Source organism: Mya arenaria, chromosome 13 (genome assembly GCF_026914265.1).
Source record: "Mya arenaria isolate MELC-2E11 chromosome 13, ASM2691426v1".
Lineage (NCBI taxonomy): Eukaryota > Metazoa > Mollusca > Bivalvia > Myida > Myidae > Mya > Mya arenaria.
The window spans coordinates 61,413,301-61,428,800 of record NC_069134.1 but is presented as its reverse complement, the minus strand read 5'-3'; positions in this window follow the sequence as shown (position 1 = coordinate 61,428,800).

Genomic DNA, 15,500 nt, shown 5'->3' with positions numbered 1-15,500 from the left:
GTAGTTTCCATTGTATTATTGTTACCCTTCTACCACTAAACAAGATTATAGTATGGTTTTGGCTACTGGGCTTGTCCCTGTAGTTTCCATTGTATTATTGTGACCCTTCGACCACCAAACAAGATTATAGTATGGTTTTGGCTACTGGGCTTGTCCCTGTAGTTTCCATTGTATTATTGTGATCCTTCTACCACTAAACAATATAATAGTATGGTTTTGGCTACTGGGCTTGTCCCTGTAGTTTCCATTGTATTTTTGTGATCCTTCTACCACTAAACAAGATTATAGTATGGTTTTGGCTACTGGGCTTGTCCCTGTAGTTTCCATTGTATTATTGTGATCCTTCTACCACTAAACAAGATTATAGTATGGTTTTGGCTACTGGGCTTGTCCCTGTAGTTTCCATTGTATTATTGTGATCCTTCTACCACCAAACAAGATTATAGTATGGTTTTGGCTCCTGGGCTTGTCCCTGTAGTTTCCATTGTATTATTGTGATCCTTCTACCACTAAACAATATTATAGTATGGTTTTGGCTACTGGTCTTGTCCCTGTAGTTTCCATTGTATTATTGTGATCCTTCTACCACTCAACAAGATTATAGTATGGTTTTGGCTACTGGGTTTGTCCCTGTAGTTTCCATTGTATTATTGTGATCCTTCTACCACTCAACAAGATTATAGTATGGTTTTGGCTACTGGGCGTGTCCCTGTAGTTTCCATTGTATTATTGTGATCCTTCTACCACTCAACAAGATTATAGTATGGTTTTGGCTACTGGGATTGTCCCTGTAGTTTCCATTGTATTATTGTGATCCTTTTACCACTCAAAAAGATTATAGCATGGTTTTGACTACAGAGCTTCTCCCCTAAGTTTTCCATTGTATTATTGTGACCCTTCTACCACTAAACAAGATTATAGTAAGGTTTTGGCTACTGGGCGTGTCCCTGTAGTTTCCATTGTATTATTGTGATCCTTCTTCCACCAAACAAGATTATAGTATGGTTTTGGCTACTGGGCGTGTCCCTGTAGTTTCCATTGTATTATTGTGATCCTTCTTCCACCAAACAAGATTATAGTATGGTTTTGGCTACTGGGCTTGTCCCTGTAGTTTCCATTGTAGTATTGTGATCCTTCTACCACTAAACAAGATTATAGTATGAATTTGGCTGCTAGTCTTGTCACTGTAGTTTCAATTGTATTGTTGTGATCCTTCTTCCACCAAACAAGATTATAGTATGGTTTTGGATACTTGAATTGTCCCTGTAGTTTCCATTGTATTATTGTGATCCTTCTACCACTAAACAAGATTATAGCATGGTTTTGGCTACTGGGCTTGTCCCTGCAGTTTCCATTGTAGTATTGTGATCCTTCTACCACTAAACAGGATTATAGTATGGTGTTGGTTACTGGGCTAGTCCCTGTAGTTTCCATTGTACTATTGTGATCCTTCTACCACCAAACAAGATGATAGTATGGTTTTTGCTACTGGGCTTGTCCCTGTAGTTTCCATTGTATTATTGTGACCCTTCCTCCACTAAACAATATTTTAATATGGTTTTGGCTACTGGGCTTGTCCCTGTGTAGTTTCCATTGTATTATTGTGACCCTTCGACCACTGAACAAGATTATTGTATGGTTTTGGCTACTGGGCTTGTCCCTGTGTAGTTTCCATTGTATTATTGTGACCCTTCGACCACTAAACAAGATTATAGTATGGTTTTGGCTACTGGGCTTGTCCCTGTAGTTTCCATTGTATTATTGTGATCCTTCGACCACTGAACAAGATTATAGTATGGTTTTGGCTACTGGGCTTGTCCCTGTGTAGTTTCCATTGTATTATTGTGACCCTTCGACCACTAAACAAGATTATAGTATGGTTTTGGCAACTGGGCTTGTCCCTGAGGTTTCCATTGTATTATTGTGATCCTTCTACCACTAAACAAGATTATAGTATGGTTTTGGCTACTGGGCTTGTCCCTGTGTAGTTTCCATTGTATTATTGTGATCCTTCTACCACTAAACAAGATAATAGTATGGTTTTGGCTACTGGGCTTGTCCCTGTAGTTTCCATTGTATTATTGTGATCCTTCTACCACTAAACAAGATTATAGTATGGTTTTGGCTACTGGGCTTGTCCCTGTAGTTTCCATTGTATTATTGTGATCCTTCTACCACTAAACAAGATAATAGTATGGTTTTGGCTACTGGGCTTGTCCCTGTAGTTTCCATTGTATTATTGTGATCCTTCTACCACTAAACAAGATAATAGTATGGTTTTGGCTACTGGGCTTGTCCCTGTAGTTTCCATTGTATTATTGTGATCCTTCTACCACCAAACAAGATTATAGTATGGTTTTGGCTACTGGGCTTGTCCCTGTAGTTTCCATTGTATTATTGTGATCCTTCTACCACTAAACAATATTATAGTATGGTTTTGGCTACTGGGCTTGTCCCTGTAGTTTCCATTGTATTATTGTGATCCTTCTACCACTAAACAATATTATAGTATGGTTTTGGCTACTGGGCTTCTCCCTGTGTAGTTTCCATTGTATTATTGTGATCCTTCTACCACTAAACAAGATTATAGTATGGTTTTGGCTACTGGGATTGTCCCTGTAGTTTCCATTGTATTATTGTGATCCTTCTACCACTAAACAAGATTATAGTATGGTGTTGGTTACTGGGCTAGTCCCTATAGTTTCCATTGTACTATTGTGATCTTTCTACCACTAAACAAGATGATAGTATGGTTTTTGCTACTGGTCTTGTCCCTGTAGTTTCCATTGTATTATTGTGACCCTTCCTCCACTAAACAATGTTTTAATATGGTTTTGGCTACTGGGCTTGTCCCTGTGTAGTTTCCATTGTATTATTGTGACCCTTCGACCACTAAACAAGATTATTGTATGGTTTTGGCTACTGGGCTTGTCCGTGTAGTTTCCATTGTATTATTGTGACCCTTCGACCACTAAACAAGATTATAGTATGGTTTTGGCTACTGGGCTTATCCCTGTAGTTTCCATTGTATTATTGTGATCCTTCTACCACTAAACAAGATTATAGTATGGTTTTGGCTACTGGGCTTGTCGCTGTAGTTTCCATTGTATTATTGTGATCCTTCTACCACCAAACAAGATTATAGTATGGTTTGGCTCCTGGGCTTGACCCTGTAGTTTCCATTGTATTATTGTGATCCTTCTACCACTAAACAATATTATAGTATGGTTTTGGCTACTGAGCTTGTCCCTGTAGTTTCCATTGTATTATTGTGATCCTTCTACCACTAAACAATATTATAGTATGGTTTTGGCTACTGGGTTTGTCCCTGTAGTTTCCATTGTATTATTGTGATCCTTCTACCACTCAACAAGATTATAGTATGGTTTTGGCTACTGGGATTGTCCCTGTAGTTTCCATTGTATTATTGTGATCCTTCTACCACTCAACAAGGTTATAGTATGGTTTTGGCTACTGGGATTGTCCCTGTAGTTTCCATTGTATTATTGTGATCCTTCTACCACTCAACAAGATTATAGCATGGTTTTGGCTGCAGAGCTTGTCCCCTAAGTTTTCCATTGTATTATTGTGACCCTTCTACCACTAAACAAGATTATAGTATGGTTTTGGCTACTGGGCGTGTCCCTGTAGTTTTTATTGTATTATTGTGATCCTTCTTCCACCAAACAAGATTATAGTATGGTTTTGGCTACTGGGCTTGTCCCTGTAGTTTCCATTGTAGTATTGTGATCCTTCTACCACTAAACAAGATTATAGTATGAATTTGCTGCTAGTCTTGTCACTGTAGTTTCCATTGTATTATTGTGATCCTTCTTCCACCAAACAAGATTATAGTATGGTTTTGGATACTGGGATTGTCCCTGTAGTTTCCATTGTACTATTGTGACCCTTCTACCACCAAACAAGATTATAGTATGTTTTTTGCTACTGGTCTTGTCCCTGTAGTTTCCATTGTATTATTGTGATCCTTCCTCCACTAAACAATATTTTAATATGGTTTTGGCTACTGGGCTTGTCCCTGTGTAGTTTCCATTGTATTATTGTGACCCTTCGACCACTGAACAAGATTATTGTATGGTTTTGGCTACTGGGCTTGTCCCTGTGTAGTTTCCATTGTATTATTGTGACCCTTCGACCACTAAACAAGATTATAGTATGGTTTTGGCTACTGGGCTTGTCCCTGTGTAGTTTCCATTGTATTATTGTGACCCTTCGACCACTGAACAAGATTATAGTATGGTTTTGGCTACTGGGCTTGTCCCTGTGTAGTTTCCATTGTATTATTGTGACCCTTCTACCACTAAACAAGATTATAGTATGGCTTTGGCTACTGGGCTTGTCCCTGAGGTTTCCATTGTATTATTGTGATCCTTCTACCACTAAACAAGATTATAGTATGGTTTTGGCTACTGGGCTTGTCCCTGTGTAGTTTCCATTGTATTATTGTGATCCTTCTACCAATAAACAAGATAATAGTATGGTTTTGGCTACTGGGCTTGTCCCTGTAGTTTCCATTGTATTATTGTGATCCTTCTACCACTAAACAAGATAATAGTATGGTTTTGGCTACTGGGCTTGTCCCTGTAGTTTCCATTGTATTATTGTGATCCTTCTACCACTAGACAAGATTATAGTATGGTTTTGGCTACTGGGCTTATCCCTGTAGTTTCCATTGTATTATTGTGATCCTTCTGCCACTAAACAAGATTATAGTATGGTTATGGCTACTGGGCTTGTCCCTGTAGTTTTCATTGTATTATTGTGATCCTTCTACCACTAGACAAGATAATAGTATGGTTTTGGCTACTGGGCTTATCCCTGTAGTTTCCATTGTATTATTGTGATCCTTCTACCACTAAACAAGATTATAGTATGGTTTTGGCTACTGGGCTTGTCCCTGTAGTTTCCATTGTATTATTGTGATCCTTCTACCTCTCAACAAGATTATAGTATGGTTTTGGCTACTGGGCTTGTCCCTGTAGTTTCCATTGTATTATTGTGACCCTTCTACCACTAAACAAGATTATAGTATGGTTTTGGCTTCTGAGCTTGTCCTTGTAGTTTCCATTGTATTATTGTGATCCTTCTACCACTAAACAAGATTATAGTATGGTTTTGGCTACTGGGCTTGTCCCTGTGTAGTTTCCATTGTATTATTGTGATCCTTCTACCACTAAACAAGATAATAGTATGGTTTTGGCTACTGGGCTTGTCCCTGTAGTTTCCATTGTATTATTGTGATCCTTCTACTACTAAACAAGATGATAGTATGGTTTTGGCTACTGGGCTTGTCCCTGTAGTTCCCATTGTATTATTGTGATCCTTCTACCACTAGACAAGATTATAGTATGGTTTTGGCTACTGGGCGTGTCCCTGTAGTTTCCATTGTATTATTGTGATCCTTCTACCACTCAACAAGATTATAGTATGGTTTTGGCTACTGGGATTGTCCCTGTAGTTTCCATTGTATTATTGTGACCCTTCTACCACTAAACAAGATTATAGTATGATTTTGGCTACTGGGCTTGTCCCTGCAGTTTCCATTGTAGTATTGTGATCCTTCTACCACTAAAAAAGATTATAGTATGGTGTTGGTTACTGGGCTAGTCCCTATAGTTTCCATTGTACTATTGTGATCCTTCTACCACCAAACAAGATGAAAGTATGGTTTTTGCTACTGGTCTTGTCCTTGTAGTTTCCATTGTATTATTGTGACCCTTCCTCCACTAAACAATATTTTAATATGGTTTTGGCTACTGGGCTTGTCCCTGTGTAGTTTCCATTGTATTATTGTAGCTCTTCTACCACTAAACAAGATTATAGTATGGTTTTGGCTACTGGGCTTGTCCCTGTAGTTTCCATTGTATTATTGTGATCCTTCTACCACTAAACAAGATTATAGTATGGTTTTGGCTACTGGGCTTGTCCCTGTAGTTTCCATTTTATTATTGTGATCCTTCTACCACTAAACAAGATTATAGTATAGTTTTGGCTACTGGGCTTGTCCCTGTAGTTTCCATTGTATTATTGTGATCCTTCTACCACCAAACAAGATTATTGTATGGTTTTGGCTCCTGGGCTTGTCCCTGTAGTTTCCATTGTATTATTGTGAGCCTTCTACCACAAAACAATATTATAGTATGGTTTTGGCTACTGGGCTTGTCCCTGTAGTTTCCATTGTATTATTGTGATCCTTCTACCACTAAACAATATTATAGTATGGTTTTGGCTACTGGGCTTGTCCCTGTGTAGTTTCCATTGTATTATTGTGATCCTTCTACCACTAAACAAGATAATAGTATGGTTTTGGCTACTGGGCTTGTCCCTGTAGTTGCCATTGTATTATTGTGATCCTTCTACTACTAAACAAGATGATAGTATGGTTTTGGCTACTGGGCTTGTCCCTGTAGTTCCCATTGTATTATTGTGATCCTTCTACCACTAGACAAGATTATAGTATGGTTTTGGCTACTGGGCGTGTCCCTGTAGTTTCCATTGTATTATTGTGATCCTTCTACCACTCAACAAGATTATAGTATGGTTTTGGCTACTGGGATTGTCCCTGTAGTTTCCATTGTATTATTGTGACCCTTCTACCACTAAACAAGATTATAGTATGATTTTGGCTGCTGGTCTTGTCACTGTAGCTTCCATTGCATTGTTGTGATCCTTCTTCCACCAAACAAGATTATAGTATGGTTTTGGCTACTGGGCTTGTCCCTGTAGTTTCCATTGTATTATTGTGATCCTTCTACCACTAAACAAGATTATAGTATGGTTTTGGCTACTGGGCTTGTCCCTGTAGTTTCCATTGTATTATTGTGATCCTTCTACCACCAAACAAGATTATAGTATGGTTTTGGCTCCTGCGCTTGTCACTGTAATTTACATTGTATTATTGTGATCCTTCTACCACTAAACAATATTATAGTATGGTTTTGGCTACTGGGCTTGTCCCTGTAGTTTCCATTGTATTATTGTGATCCTTCTACCACTTAACAAGATTATAGTATGGTTTTGGCTACTGGGCTTGTCCCTGTGTAGTTTCCATTGTATTATTGTGATCCTTCTACCACCAAACAAGATTATAGTATGGTTTTGGCTACTGGGCTTGTCCCTGTAGTTTCCATTGTATTATTGTGATCCTTCTACCACTAAACAATATTATAGTATGGTTTTGGCTACTGGGCTTGTCCCTGTATTTCCATTGTATTATTGTGATCCTTCTACCACTAGACAAGATTATAGTATGGTTTTGGCTACTGGGCTTGTCCCTGTAGTTTCCATTGTATTATTGTGATCCTTCTACTACTAAACAAGATGATAGTATGGTTTTGGCTACTGGGCTTGTCCCTGTAGTTCCCATTGTATTATTGTGATCCTTCTACCACTAGACAAGATTATAGTATGGTTTTGGCTACTGGGCGTGTCCCTGTAGTTTCCATTCTATTATTGTGATCCTTCTACCACTCAACAAGATTATAGTATGGTTTTGGCTACTGGGATTGTCCCTGTAGTTTCCATTGTATTATTGTGACCCTTCTACCACTAAACAAGATTATAGTATGGTTTTGGCTACTGGGCTTGTCCCTGCAGTTTCCATTGTAGTATTGTGATCCTTCTACCACTAAACAAGATTATAGTATGGTGTTGGTTACTAGGCTAGTCCCTGTAGTTTCCATTGTACTATTGTGATCCTTCTACCACCAAACAAGATGATAGTATGGTTTTTGCTACTGGGCTTGTCCCTGCAGTTTCCATTGTATTATTGTGATCCTTCCTCCACTAAACAATATTTTAAAATGGTTTTGGCTACTGGGCTTGTCCCTGTGTAGTTTCCATTGTATTATTGTGGCTCTTCTACCACTAAACAAGATTATAGTATGGTTTTGGCTACTGGGCTTGTCCCTGTAGTTTCCATTGTATTATTGTGATCCTTCTACCACTAAACAAGATTATAGTATGGTTTTGGCTACTGGGCTTGTCCCTGTAGTTTCCATTGTATTATTGTGATCCTTCTACCACTAAACAAGATTATAGTATGGTTTTGGCTACTGGGCTTGTCGCTGTAGTTTCCATTGTATTATTGTGATCCTTCTACCACCAAACAAGATTATAGTATGGTTTGGCTCCTGGGCTTGACCCTGTAGTTTCCATTGTATTATTGTGATCCTTCTACCACTAAACAATATTATAGTATGGTTTTGGCTACTGGGCTTGTCCCTGTAGTTTCCATTGTATTATTGTGATCCTTCTACCACTAAACAATATTATAGTATGGTTTTGGCTACTGGGTTTGTCCCTGTAGTTTCCATTGTATTATTGTGATCCTTCTACCACTCAACAAGATTATAGTATGGTTTTGGCTACTGGGATTGTCCCTGTAGTTTCCATTGTATTATTGTGATCCTTCTACCACTCAACAAGATTATAGTATGGTTTTGGCTACTGGGATTGTCCCTGTAGTTTCCATTGTATTATTGTGATATTTCTACCACTCAACAAGATTATAGCATGGTTTTGGCTGCAGAGCTTGTCCCCTAAGTTTTCCATTGTATTATTGTGACCCTTCTACCACTAAACAAGATTATAGTATGGTTTTGGCTACTGGGCGTGTCCCTGTAGTTTCCATTGTATTATTGTGATCCTTCTTCCACCAAACAAGATTATAGTATGGTTTTGGCTACTGGGCTTGTCCCTGTAGTTTCCATTGTAGTATTGTGATCCTTCTACCACTAAACAAGATTATAGTATGAATTTGGCTGCTAGTCTTGTCACTGTAGTTTCCATTGTATTGTTGTGATCCTTCTTCCACCAAACAAGATTATAGTATGGTTTTGGATACTGGGATTGTCCCTGTAGTTTCCATTGTATTATTGTGATCCTTCTACCACTAAACAAGATTATAGTATGGTTTTGGCTACTGGGCTTGTCCCTGCAGTTTCCATTGTAGTATTGTGATCCTTCTACCACTAAACAAGATTATAGTATGGTGTTGGTTACTAGGCTAGTCCCTGTAGTTTCCATTGTACTATTGTGATCCTTCTACCACCAAACAAGATTATAGTATGGTTTTGGCTACTGGGCTTGTCCCTGTAGTTTCCATTGTATTATTGTGACCCTTCCTCCACTAAACAATATTTTAATATGGTTTTGGCTACTGGGCTTGTCCCTGTGTAGTTTCCATTGTATTATTGTGACCCTTCGACCACTGAACAAGATTATTGTATGGTTTTGGCTACTGGGCTTGTCCCTGTGTAGTTTCCATTGTATTATTGTGACCCTTCGACCACTAAACAAGATTATAGTATGGTTTTGGCTACTGGGCTTGTCCCTGTGTAGTTTCCATTGTATTATTGTGACCCTTCGACCACTGAACAAGATTATAGTATGGTTTTGGCTACTGGGCTTGTCCCTGTGTAGTTTCCATTGTATTATTGTGACCCTTCTACCACTAAACAAGATTATAGTATGGTTTTGGCTACTGGGCTTGTCCCTGAGGTTTCCATTGTATTATTGTGATCCTTCTACCACTAAACAAGATTATAGTATGGTTTTGGCTACTGGGCTTGTCCCTGTGTAGTTTCCATTGTATTATTGTGATCCTTCTACCAATAAACAAGATAATAGTATGGTTTGGCTACTGGGCTTGTCCCTGTAGTTTCCATTGTATTATTGTGATCCTTCTACCACTAAACAAGATAATAGTATGGTTTTGGCTACTGGGCTTGTCCCTGTAGTTTCCATTGTATTATTGTGATCCTTCTACCACTATACAAGATAATAGTATGGTTTTGGCTACTGGGCTTATCCCTGTAGTTTCCATTGTATTATTGTGATCCTTCTACCACTAAACAAGATTATAGTATGGTTATGGCTACTGGGCTTGTCCCTGTAGTTTCCATTGTATTATTGTGATCCTTCTACCACTAGACAAGATTATAGTATGGTTTTGGCTACTGGGCTTATCCCTGTAGTTTCCATTGTATTATTGTGATCCTTCTACCACTAAACAAGATTATAGTATGGTTTTGGCTACTGGGCTTGTCCCTGTAGTTTCCATTGTATTATTGTGATCCTTCTACCACTCAACAAGATTATAGTATGGTTTTGGCTACTGGGCTTGTCCCTGTAGTTTCCATTGTATTATTGTGACCCTTCTACCACTAAACAAGATTATAGTATGGTTTTGGCTACTGAGCTTGTCCCTTGTAGTTTCCATTGTATTATTGTGACCCTTCTACCACTAAACAAGATTATAGTATGGTTTTGGCTACTGCGCTTGTCCCTGTGTAGTTTCCATTGTATTATTGTGATCCTTCTACCACTAAACAAGATTATAGTATGGTTTTGGCTACTGGGCTTGTCCCTGTAGTTTCCATTGTATTATTGTGATCCTTCTACTACTAAACAAGATGATAGTATGGTTTTGGCTACTGGGCTTGTCCCTGTAGTTCCCATTGTATTATTGTGATCCTTCTACCACTAGACAAGATTATAGTATGGTTTTGGCTACTGGGCGTGTCCCTGTAGTTTCCATTCTATTATTGTGATCCTTCTACCACTTAACAAGATTATAGTATGGTTTTGGCTACTGGGATTGTCCCTGTAGTTTCCATTGTATTATTGTGACCCTTCTACCACTAAAAAAGATTATAGTATGATTTTGGCTACTGGGCTTGTCCCTGCAGTTTCCATTGTAGTATTGTGATCCTTCTACCACTAAAAAAGATTATAGTATGGTGTTGGTTACTGGGCTAGTCCCTATAGTTTCCATTGTACTATTGTGATCCTTCTACCACCAAACAAGATGAAAGTATGGTTTTTGCTACTGGTCTTGTCCTTGTAGTTTCCATTGTATTATTGTGACCCTTCCTCCACTAAACAATATTTTAATATGGTTTTGGCTACTGGGCTTGTCCCTGTGTAGTTTCCATTGTATTATTGTAGCTCTTCTACCACTAAACAAGATTATAGTATGGTTTTGGCTACTGGGCTTGTCCCTGTGTAGTTTCCATTGTATTATTGTGATCCTTCTACCACTAAACAAGATTATAGTATGGTTTTGGCTACTGGGCTTGTCCCTGTAGTTTCCATTTTATTATTGTGATCCTTCTACCACTAACAAGATTATAGTATAGTTTTGGCTACTGGGCTTGTCCCTGTAGTTTCCATTGTATTATTGTGATCTTCTACCACCAAACAAGATTATTGTATGGTTTTGGCTCCTGGGCTTGTCCCTGTAGTTTCCATTGTATATTGTGAGCCTTCTACCACAAAACAATATTATAGTTATGGTTTTGGCTACTGGGCTTGTCCCTGTAGTTTCCATTGTATTATTGTGATCCTTCTACCACTAACAATATTATAGTATGGTTTTGGCTACTGGGCTTGTCCCTGTGTAGTTTCCATTGTATTATTGTGATCCTTCTACCACTAAACAAGATAATAGTATGGTTTTGGCTACTGGGGCTTGTCCCTGTAGTTGCCATTGTATTATTGTGATCCTTCTACTACTAAACAAGATGATAGTATGGTTTTGGCTACTGGCTTGTCCTGTAGTTCCCATTGTATTATTGTGATCCTTCTACCACTAGACAAGATTATAGTATGGTTTTGGCTACTGGGCGTGTCCCTGTAGTTTCCATTGTATTATTGTGATCCTTCTACCACTCAACAATTATAGTATGGTTTTGGCTACTGGGATTGTCCCTGTAGTTTCCATTGTATTATTGTGACCCTTCTACCACTAAACAAGATTATAGTATGATTTTGGCTGCTGGTCTTGTCACTGTAATTTACATTGTATTATTGTGATCCTTCTACCACTAAACAATATTATAGTATGGTTTTGGCTACTGGGCTTGTCCCTGTAGTTTCCATTGTATTATTGTGATCCTTCTACCACTTAACAATATTATAGTATGGTTTTGGCTACTGGGCTTGTCCCTGTGTAGTTTCCATTGTATTATGTGATCCTTCTACCACCAAAAGATTATAGTATGGTTTTGGCTACTGGCTCTTGTCCCTGTAGTTTCCATTGTATTATTGTGATCCTTCTACCACTAAACAATATTATAGTATGGTTTTGGCTACTGGCTTGTCCCTGTATTTCCATTGTATTATTGTGATCCTTCTACCACTAGACAAGATTATAGTATGGTTTTGGCTACTGGGCTTGTCCCTGTAGTTTCCATTGTATTATGTGATCCTTCTACTACTAAACAAGATGATAGTATGGTTTTGGCTACTGGGCTTGTCCTGTAGTTCCCATTGTATTATTGTGATCCTTCTACACTAGACAAGATTATAGTATGGTTTTGGCTACTGGGCGTGTCCCTGTAGTTTCCATTCTATTATTGTGATCCTTCTACCACTCAACAAGATTATAGTATGGTTTTGGCTACTGGATTGTCCCTGTATTTTCCATTGTATTATTGTGACCCTTCTACCACTAAACAAGATTATAGTATGATTTTGGCTACTGGGCTTGTCCCTGCAGTTTCCATTGTAGTATTGTGATCCTTTCTACCACTAAAAAGATTATAGTATGGTGTTGTTACTGGGCTAGTCCCTATAGTTTCCATTGTACTATTGTGATCCTTCTACCACTAAACAGATTATAGTATGGTTTTGGCTACTGGGCTTGTCCCTGTAGTTTCCATTTTATTATTGTGATCCTTCTACCACTAAACAAGATTATAGTATAGTTTGGCTACTGGGCTTGTCCCTGTAGTTCCATTGTATTATTGTGATCCTTCTACCACCAAACAAGATTATTGTATGGTTTTGGCTCCTGGGCTTGTCCCTGTAGTTTCCATTGTATTATTGTGAGCCTTCTACCACAAAACAATATTTAGTATGGTTTTGGCTACTGGGCTTGTCCCTGTAGTTTCCATTGTATTATTGTGATCCTTCTACCACTAAACAATATTATAGTATGGTTTTGGCTACTGGCTTGTCCCTGTGTAGTTTCCATTGTATTATTGTGATCCTTCTACCACTAAACAAGATAATAGTATGGTTTTGGCTACTGGCTTGTCCCTGTAGTTGCCATTGTATTATTGTGATCCTTCTACTACTAAACAGATGATAGTATGGTTTTGGCTACTGGCTTGTCCCTGTAGTTCCCATTGTATTATTGTGATCCTTCTACCACTAGACAATTATAGTATGGTTTTGGCTACTGGGCGTGTCCCTGTAGTTTCCATTGTATTTTGATCCTTCTACCACTCAACAAGATTATAGTATGGTTTTGGCTACTGGGATTGTCCCTGTAGTTTCCATTGTATTTTGTGACCCTTCTACCACTAAACAAGATTATAGTATGATTTTGGCTGCTGGTCTTGTCACTGTAGCTTCCATTGCATTGTTGTGATCCTTCTTCCACCAACAAGATTATAGTATGGTTTTGCTACTGGGCTTGTCCCTGTAGTTTCCATTGTATTATTGTGATCCTTCTACCACTAAACAAGATTATAGTATGGTTTTGGCTACTGGCTTGTCCCTGTAGTTTTCCATTGTATTATTGTGATCCTTCTACCACCAAACAAGATTATAGTATGGTTTTGGCTCTGCGCTTGTCACTGTAATTTACATTGTATTATTGTGATCCTTCTACCACTAAACATATTATAGTATGGTTTTGGCTACTGGGCTTGTCCCTGTAGTTTCCATTGTATTATTGTGATCCTTCTACCACTTAAACAAGATTATAGTATGGTTTGGCTACTGGCTTGTCCCTGTGTGTTTCCATTGTATTATTGTGATCCTTCTACCACCAAACAAGATTATAGTATGGTTTTGGCTACTGGCTTGTCCCTGTAGTTTCCATTGTATTATTGTGATCCTTCTACCACTAAACAATATTATAGTATGGTTTTGGCTACTGGGCTTGTCCCTGTATTTCCATTGTATTATTGTGATCCTTCTACCACTAGACAAGATTATAGTATGGTTTTGGCTACTGGGCTTGTCCCTGTAGTTTCCATTGTATTATTGTGATCCTTCTACTACTAAACAAGATGATAGTATGGTTTTGGCTACTGGGCTGTCCCTGTAGTTCCCATTGTATTATTGTGATCCTTCTACCACTAGCAAGATTATAGTATGGTTTTGGCTACTGGGCGTGTCCCTGTAGTTTCCATTCTATTATTGTGATCCTTCTACCACTCAACAAGATTATAGTATGGTTTTGGCTACTGGGATTGTCCCTGTGTAGTTTCCATTGTATTATTGTGACCCTTCTACCACTAAACAAGATTATAGTATGATTTTGGCTACTGGCTTGTCCCTGCAGTTTCCATTGTAGTATTGTGATCCTTCTACCACTAAAAAAGTTATAGTATGGTGTTGGTTACTGGGCTTGTCCCTATAGTTTCCATTGTACTATTGTGATCCTTCTACCACCAAACAAGATGAAAGTATGGTTTTTGCTACTGGTCTTGTCCTTGTAGTTTCCATTGTATATTGTGACCCTTCCTCCACTAAACAATATTTTAATATGGTTTTGGCTACTGGGCTTGTCCCTGTGTAGTTTCCATTGTATTATTGTAGCTCTTCTACCACTAAACAAGATTAGTATGGTTTTTGGCTACTGGGCTTGTCCCTGTAGTTTCCATTGTATTATTGTGATCCTTCTACCACTAAACAAGATTATAGTATGGTTTTGGCTACTGGGCTTGTCCCTGTAGTTTCCATTTTATTATTGTGATCCTTCTACCACTAAAACAAGATTATAGTATGGTTTTGGCTACTGGGCTTGTCCCTGTAGTTTCCATTGTATTATTGTGATCCTTCTACCACCAAACAAGATTATTGTATGGTTTTGGCTCCTGGGCTTGTCCCTGTAGTTTCCATTGTATTATTGTGAGCCTTCTACCACAAAACAATATTATAGTATGGTTTTGGCTACTGGGCTTGTCCCTGTAGTTTTCCATTGTATTATTGTGATCCTTCTACCACTAAACAATATTATAGTATGGTTTTGGCTACTGGGCTTGTCCCTGTGTAGTTTCCATTGTATTATTGTGACCCTTCTACCACTAACAAGATATAGTATGTTTTGGCTACTGGGCTTGTCCCTGAGGTTTCCATTGTATTATTGTGATCCTTCTAACCACTAAACAAGATTATAGTATGGTTTGGCTACTGGGCTTGTCCCTGTGTAGTTTCCATTGTATTATTGTGATCCTTCTACCAATAAACAAGATAATAGTATGGTTTGGCTACTGGGCTTGTCCCTGTAGTTTCCATTGTATTATTGTGATCCTTCTACCACTAAACAAGATAATAGTATGGTTTTGGCTACTAGGCTAGTCCCTGTAGTTTCCATTGTACTATTGTGATCCTTCTACCACCAAACAAGATGATAGTATGGTTTTTGCTACTGGGCTTGTCCCTGCAGTTTCCATTGTATTATTGTGATCCTTCTACCACTAAACAAGATTATAGTATGGTTATGGCTACTGGGCTTGTCC